We start from the raw sequence: 8202 nt of genomic DNA, 5'->3' as shown, positions 1-8202 counted from the left end.
GGGGAAGAAAGTGTCCTTTGGAGCTTTCACCCTCCGCTCTAGTGCAGCACAGGGAACTCCTCCCCAGGAAGCCTTCCTCCAAACACACTGGGCTGTTGCTGCCTCCATGGGTCATTGCTGGAAAGCAGGGCTGACCCTTCAGGAGCCCTGGGGAGAGGGCATGGCTCTGCACAGCACACTCAGCCAGCACAAACCAGAGCTGAAGCCTCGGAGCTGCATAACGGTCCCCCAGGAAAGAAAAGCTCCCTTAGGTATTTCACAATGAAGGAATCAAATTTTGCTCAGAGAAGCTTCTCTGAATTTTTCTGGTTTATCTCCTTTGGCAGTTTCCATGCCCAGAAGCAGATGTCCAATGGCAGCTCCATGACTGAGTTCCTCCTCCTGGCATTCACAGACAGGTGGGAGCTGCAGCTCTTGCACTTCTGGCTCTTCCTGGGCATCTACCTGCTTGAAATCCTGAGCAATGGCCTCATCATCACTGCGATCGCCTGCGACCACCGCCTCCACACCCCCATGTACTTCTTCCTCCTCAACCTCTCCCTCCTTGACTAGGGCGTAATTTCCACCACTGTCCCCAAAGCCATGGCCAATTCCCTCTGGAACACCAGGGACATCTCCTACACAGGATGTGCTGCCCAGGTCTTCTTTGTGTTCTTCTTGGTTGGTGCAGAGTATTCTCTTCTCACCGTCGTGGCTTATGACCGCTATGTTGCCATCTGCAAACCGCTGCACTATGGGACCCTCCTGGGCACCAGAGCTTGTGTCCACATGGCAGCAGCTGCCTGGGGCAGTGGGTTTCTCCATGTTGTGCTGTACACTGCCAATACATTTTCACTCCCCCTCTGCCAAGGCAATGCTGTGGAGCAGTTCTTCTGTGAAATCCCCCACATCCTCAAGCTTTCTTGCTCCAATGCCTATCTCAGGGAAGTTGGGCTTGTCATATTTAGCACCTTCTTCTTTTTTGCTTGTTTTGTTTTCATTGTGCTGTCCTATGTGCAGATCTTCAGGGCCGTGCTCAGGATCCCCTCTGAGCAGGGACGCCACAAAGCCTTTTCCACGTGCCTCCCTCACCTGGCTGTGGTCTCCCTGTTTATCAGCACTGCCGTGTTTGCCTACCTGAAGCCCCCCTCCATCTCCTCTCCATCCCTGTATCTGGTGGTGGCAGTTCTGTACTCAGTGGTGCCTCCGGCAGTGAACCCCCTCATCTACAGCATGAGGAACACAGACATCAAAGAGGCCCTGCGGAAACTCTTTGAACACGGACTACTGCAGCATCAGTAAGGTGGCCATCATCCTCAGGAAAAGCTCGCATGCTCTTTTCATCATATATTTCTTGGTTTTCTCTTTGTTTATTTTACGTCATATATTACTTCCACTTAAATAATAATATTATTATTCCCCTGCCAGTGATGCAAAACACCTCACATAGATATGGAGCCAGGCTCCCTGTCTAGCGAAACACAATAAAGAATCCAGCAGAAAATTCTTTGACTCTGCCCCCATCTCGGACAAATCCTCTGGAGCTGGGGGTGCAGCCCCAGCATACAGGAGGGGTCAAGGAGCCACGAGCCCAGCTGCCACATGGAGGAGCAGGCACTCGGCACTCGTGGACCTCAGGGATGCCCTTTGCTGCCTCAGTGGGCAGATCCTTTCTGCCACCTTCACATTGGGGCTGCTGCTTCCCTGGAGCCATGGCTGTGGACAACAGCAGGACCTGGTCTCTTCAGAGCAGCACTGCCAGCTCAGGGGCCTGTGGAGAGCACGGGGTGGGAACCAAGACAAGTTGGCCAGGGGAAAGAGATGGCCAGGGAAAAGAGCAAGGGAGCATTTCTGCGCCTGCAGGGGGGAATCCATCAGAAAGAGAAACCTCTTTCTGCAGGCATCCACTTGGGTCATGCTGCTCTGTGCCCTGGCCAGGACTCTTGTGCTGGCCTGGGGAGGGGGACTGGCAATGATGGGGCATGGTCAGTCTGTGTCATCTCCTGGACCAGAGACCATGGTCCTGCAGTTTCCCTAACCTCCATTTCTTCATGCCATGGTGAGCCTCCAGCCCTGGGGCTGATGGGGAGGCTGACCCTTCTCTGCTCCCTTCAGAGGGGCTGGGCTTCATTTTATTTTTTGACATTTTCTAAATTTTTCCATCGTAATCAGGCCTATAACATTAAAAAGAGTATGTTTGTGTCTCACATGGAGTTCAGTGCCCTCAAACACTCCCTGCCCAGGACTGGCCTTGCCACTGCTCGCCCTTTCACACAGCCGGTCACACTCTGAGGGGCTGAGCTCTCTCAACCGTTCCAGAGAAGAAGGGTGACCGTCTTCAGGGAAACGCTCTCTTTCTGCATGGCCAACATATTTGTGTTACCAGCACTTCTGGAAGGAGTCCCTAAATCAGCAAGACACACTCCCTTCACATTCCCTCCGGGGTGCATGAATTGTCACTCTATTTTAGGTGCAGAAAGGGACAAGATTGTCCTTACCCAGCACCAAACACCTCAACGCAGATGTCTACCTCTAATCGAGTTGCTTAGGCTTCCCTTGGCAGTAAATGCAGAGACAGAAGATGCCTCAACCGAGATGCCTGGGGATTTCCTGGTGACCAACCAATGCTCCAGAAGGGAGCCCTGGGTCACATTTCCAAGCACCTTATGGGTACATCCGTAACCCCGGGGCAGCTCAGACAGCAACAGCCTCTGCATGTGGGCAAATGAATCCAGACCTGAACGTAGGTCTTAGTCTTGAGTTGAAACCTACTTAAAATTTATTCTAGGCAACAACTCAAAACAATCTTCATTTGCAGAATGTCAGGCTGAGTGCTAATACTGTTTTCCTCTTTTTATTTTTGTATTTTTGTATTTTTGTATTTTTGTATTTTTGTATTTTTGTATTTTTGTATTTTTGTATTTTGTATGGGAGGACCATACGAGCACAGTGCATTACTTCCCCTCTGCCAGCATATTTATATGCAGCTGTTCATCAAAATACATTTCCTACCAGTGCTCTCAGTGGAGAAATTTTCTTTTGAAAAACTACTCTATCTATAGTGACCTATTTCCCATCTCTTCTTCAGCCTCTCTGCCCTTTCTCCTTCCTGTACCTCGTTTGTCTTTACAGAGAACTCCAGGTGAAGATTGATTGAGTAATTCAATGTGGGAGATATTTCTGGGCATCATCCGGTTCCCCTCCCTGCCCCCTACTCAATGGAGGGCTCCCCCCAGTTATGTGTCGTCCACAAACACGTCGAGGGTGAACTCTGTCCCATTGTCCAGGCCACCACTAAAGATGTCAGACAGCATTGGCCCCAGCACTTCTCCGGGAGGGACGCCTCTAATAACTGGCCATCGGTTGGACTTTCTAACAAGGATCCTTATGTTCCCCCCAGCTGCCATGACATTTCAAAGCCAAAGGGCAGCAGCCTTGCAATGACAGCAGCTGTTTCCCCCAGCCCCCTTGGCTGCATCCCCTCTGCTCCCAGGCACTTGCCTGTGTCCAGCTGGCACTAGTGCTCCCCAGCTGCAGCTTGCTCTCACATGGCTGAAGCTTTGCTACCCTAGAGGCTGCTGGGGGACTCAAGGACCAGGGAGACTTGGGGGCAGATTTTACCAGGAAAGGGGTAGGGAAGTGAGGCAATGAGATCCTCAGCCTCTTCCATGCCTGTGCAAGGCCTTTTTGGACAGCACTGGTGGTCCAAGTAATTGAATCTTGCTGGGATTTATCTGTCCCTCGCTGTCAGGAGAGTACCTCAGGCCAAATTAGCCTCAGATCCACACATTTGGGACTTCATCATGGAGGGGTTTCACTTGGGAAGAAGAGCCCAGGAGTGAGGAGCTAAGCCTCATGGTGAAAAACATTTTCCTTCTCTCCAGGCTGAATGCTCAGTGATATTTTCCTCCCAATATGCACCATCATTAACACCCTGGCTCTGTATTCTCCATGACCTCCTCGTAGGCACTAGCAGGCTGGGATGAGGTCCCCCTCAGCCTTCCCTTCTCAAGGCTGGACCAGCCCAGCTCCCTCAGCCTCTCCTCACTAGCAAAGTGCTCCAGTTCCTGGCTGTCCTGCAGGCCCTTTGTTAAACCTACTACAGCTTGCCAATATCGTCCCAGAATTGAGGGTCTGAAACCTGGACAGAATATTCCAGAGAATCCCTTCCCTCCATCTCCTGGCCATGCTCCTGATCACACAGCCCAGGACGCTGGTGGCGTCCCTTGCTGCCAGGGCACACGACCGCCTCCTGTCCAGCTCGCTGACCACCAAGACCTTTCCCACAGCGCTTCTCCCAGCCAGGCAGCCCCCAGCCTGTGCCATTGCCAGGCTGAGTCCCCTGCAGGGGCAGAAACTGGCATTTGTCCTTGTGGGATTTCATGAGGTTCCTGCCAATATGGGCTCTCCTCCTTGAACCCCTTCATTGAGCACAGAAGCACATTGAAGCTCTTCTCTTTGCTCCTGACTTCTCTTGCAGCCCCCAACTCCAGGTGGTCACCCGTGGCAGCCGCTTCGTGGTCCCTGTCAGTGCCCTGTCCTGTGCCAGCCCAGCCCTCCTGCCTCCCATGCGGTCCCACAGCCCCATTCTGCAGGCACAGCATGGCAAAGGGTGTATTCGGTGTGAGGAACAGCTTCTCTTGCACGATCTCCATGACATCCCTTTGTGCCCTGTCCCCCTTCTGTTCCTCCTACTTGACACAGCCTCCCCCAGGTCCTAGAACCTACCCAGCCCTATCCGCACCCCAAGTGGGGTTTCACAGACATCCCTGACCCACGGTCTGCCAGGGTCTGGACAAGGAGAGAGGTCGAGCAGGGATGGCCATTCCCCCAGGGCAGGCCCTGAGCCCAGCAGGAGGAGGCAAAAATGGCCATGCAGCCAAACTCACCCATAAACCTGTGGAGAGGGGCCAGTTCTGGAAGTGGCCAAATAAGGAGGGCACCAGTGAAAGCTCCCTCCAGTCCCATTCCCGAACACATCGCCCCATGCCCTCCTCCCCTCAGCCCATGGAGAACACCAGCATAGCAGCATAGGCACACGGGGGCAATCCCTTTAGCCTTATCCTGAGCTCAGCTTTGGAAGAAGAGCCCAACCTCCAGACACCGGCACTGGGGAAATCCCCTTTTTATTACAAAGATGTGAGACAGAAGGCCAACTGTACCTTCGTGCCAGCAGATGTGCAAAGACCTTTGTGTCAGACAGACTGGGTTCATGCCTCTGGAGAAGTGGACTGCATGCAGACATTCCTGGAGAAGCAGAATTATCACAAATAAAACACCCAAAGCACAGGAGATTCCCCAGATACATTGGAAATCACATGGAAAGAGACATGGGCAGCTTATTGCTGCTGAAAGACTATGGATTAAATGAGCTTCTTCAGTGCATCTTTGAGCTCCTGGTTCCTCATGCTGTAGATGAGGGGGTTCACTGCTGGAGGCACCACCGAGTACAGAACTGCCACCACCAGATTTAGAATTGGGGAGGAGATGGAGGAGGGCTTGAGGGAGGCAAATATGCCAGTGCTGACATACAGGGAGACCACGGCCAGGTGAGGGAGGCACATGGAAAAGGCTTTGTGCCTTCCCTGCTCAGAGGGGATCCTCAGCACAGCCCTGAAGATCTGCACATAGGACAGCACAATGAAAACAAAACACCCAAAGTCCACACAGAAACTAACCACAAGAAGCCCAACTTCCCTGAGGTAGGAGTGTGAGCAGGAGAGCTTGAGGATGTGGGGGATTTCACAGAAGAACTGCTCCACAGCATTGCCTTGGCAGAGGGGGAGTGAAAATGTATTGGCAGTGTGCAGCACAGCATCGAGAAAAGCATAGCCCCAGGCAGCTGCTGCCATGTGGACACAAGCTCTGCTGCCCAGGAGGGTCCCATAGTGCAGGGGTTTGCAGATGGCAACGTAGCGGTCTTAGGCCATGATGGTGAGAAGGTAATACTCTGCTCCTACAAAGAAGGCGAAGATAAAGATCTGAACAGCACATCCTGTGTAGGAGATGTCCCTGGTGTCCCAGAGGGAATTGGCCGTGGCTTTGGGGACAGTAATGGAGATGGAGCCCAGGTCAATGAGGGATAGGTTGAGGAGGAAGAAGTACATGGGGGTGGTGGTTGCAGGCTACGGTGGTGATGATGAGGCCATTGCCCAGGAAGGCAGCCAGGTAGATGCCCAGGAAGAGCCAGAAGTGCAAGAGCTGCAGCTCCCGCCTGTCTGTGAATGCCAGGAGAAGGAACTCAGTGATGGAGCTGCTGTTGGACATCTGCTGCCTCTGTGCACGGGATCCTGTTCCTACAGGAAGCGTCAATGAAGCGTTAGGGGAGACTTCTCTGAGCAAAATCTAAGCCTTTCTCCTAAACCTTCACCCTGCTACACTACACCCCCCAGCCTGCCTACTCCTTTTCCAGGCGACCTTCCTTCAGCTCAGTGGCTGCAGCCCTGGCTGAGTGTGCTGTGAGGAGCAGGGCCTCTGCCCGCTGGCTGCTGACGACTCAGCCCTGCTCTGCAGCAGTGGGTTCATGGGAACGGTCAGGGCAGGGGCCAGTACTGGTGTTCAATTTGTCAGATGAAACTGCTCTTAGTGCAGAAGGGCCTGTCAGCATCTGCACTCCCAGTGCTAAGGAACTGGGATAGCAGATGGCAGATTGAAATGTTTGGGGTTTTTAAAGCTCCCCCCATCTCACCTGGGGAGTGTTCTTGGATGCCAGAAACCCTCAGCATTTCTGTTGAATTAGGGAGAGCAGAGCGAGTCCTGCGAGGCAAAAGGATTGCCTGGGGCTTAGTGGAGACTGAGGGGAGCTGGTCTGTCCCTCCGACTTGTTCCCTACAAGCTGCTATGAGTTTGTTTTCCATGAGATGGAGGGTGATCACTCTCTTGTTTTACCCTGAAAAACAAAACAGACACTGCTGTGAGCAGAGGGATCCAGTGCAGACAACTAAACGCCTCACCCTTTCTCAAGGTCTCAACACCCTACTTCTAGCCAAGGATACACATGGCCCATTTCACAAACCCAAAAGAATGTTCTCTGTCATAGCATCTCTACACTTCTCCACGGGGATTTCAGATAACACAAAGGTGCTATAGGACAGGATTGCAACCTGGAAGTTTGGAAGGAAATTTCAGGGAGATAGCCAAGTGTCCTAATGACACCATCTGATTAAGGGAAAACCAGCTTATTCTCCAGCCCCACACACTGCATTGCACACAGCCACAAAGGTTAGAGGAAAGCTGGGACATTTGTTCCCATGGACACACCTGCATGAAAGGACCCACAAAATCAGTGTGTGACTCTGCAGCTGAAACTCCACCGCCCCAGAGAGCCTGGCAGGAAGATCAAGATAACAGCAGCAATAACACAGACAAGTGGAGAAACAAGGCAAAACACAGTGAGGATGTGGCTGAGAGAGGCCAGGGCAGAGGCATTGGGGCACGCAGACAGCGTTCCCCTTCCCCAGCTGTGCACGCCACCTCCCAGACGCCACCATTGCCGAGCAGCTGCTCTCAGCCCCTGCGCTCTGCACAGGGAACTGGGCCCGTGGCTGGAGAGCTGCACCACGGCTCTGCTGGAGCTCTGGCTGCAGAGGAGGTGGTTCACACCTTGGAGCCCCCAGCCCTGAGGGCAGAGGCTGTGGTGGATGGGAGAGGAGGCAAGGGGGCTTGCTCAGAGGAAGGGGTCTGCATTGGAGGGGATCATACGGAGTTTTCTGAATTCTCCCTCCCACAACATTTCTGGGTTTAGTTTCCTCTCATTCCCTCACCATCTCCCTGCTGCCTGGAGATTTTCCTGCTGGGAGGTGTTTCCCTGTCCTATGTCTTTTCCCTGTCAGCGCTCACAGTCCCCATCCCAACCTCTGTGCGCTCACCTTGGCCCCACGGAAACCTGCCTGTTTGCCGGGCACTGGCTGGGTGCATGTTCCTGTTTGCAGGTGGAAAAGGGCAGGTCAGAAGAACCCTGATGGTCCAGCAGAGGTGATGCTGGTGCTGTACATAGGCAGAGGAGTGGCTGAGGGTACTTGTAGCAATCCCTGCTGCGACCTTCTCCTTGAAACATCCCTTAGTAAACATTCTGGGGCTGAACTGGAGCTGTGAGCAGCCCTGACCCATGCAGCACTCTCTCAACAGCAGAAGGACCCTGCCCTACCACGGGTCCCTTCTTCCACCCACAGATGCTCCCCACAGCGCCGTTGGGAGCTCCCCGGGAAGGCTGAGCACTGACCC

The 8202-nt window shown here is 53.3% G+C and overlaps 2 pseudogenes across 2 annotated transcripts; one reads left to right on the top strand and one right to left on the bottom strand.

The window, feature by feature from the left end:
- The first annotated feature begins 345 nt into the window (after window positions 1-345).
- Window positions 346-1281, top strand: LOC309603569 (olfactory receptor 14J1-like; annotated as a pseudogene). The gene has a single exon. The product of its transcript is annotated as an olfactory receptor 14J1-like (transcript).
- A 4061-nt stretch (window positions 1282-5342) lies between these two features.
- Window positions 5343-6086, bottom strand: LOC309603582 (olfactory receptor 14A16-like; annotated as a pseudogene). The gene has a single exon. The product of its transcript is annotated as an olfactory receptor 14A16-like (transcript).
- Between the last annotated feature and the right edge of the window lie 2116 nt (window positions 6087-8202).

This window comes from Platalea leucorodia (genome assembly GCF_965183815.1).
Source record: "Platalea leucorodia genome assembly, contig: HAP1_HAP1_SCAFFOLD_128, whole genome shotgun sequence".
NCBI classification, from domain to species: domain Eukaryota; kingdom Metazoa; phylum Chordata; class Aves; order Pelecaniformes; family Threskiornithidae; genus Platalea; species Platalea leucorodia.
This window is presented reverse-complemented; position numbering and strand designations above follow the sequence as displayed.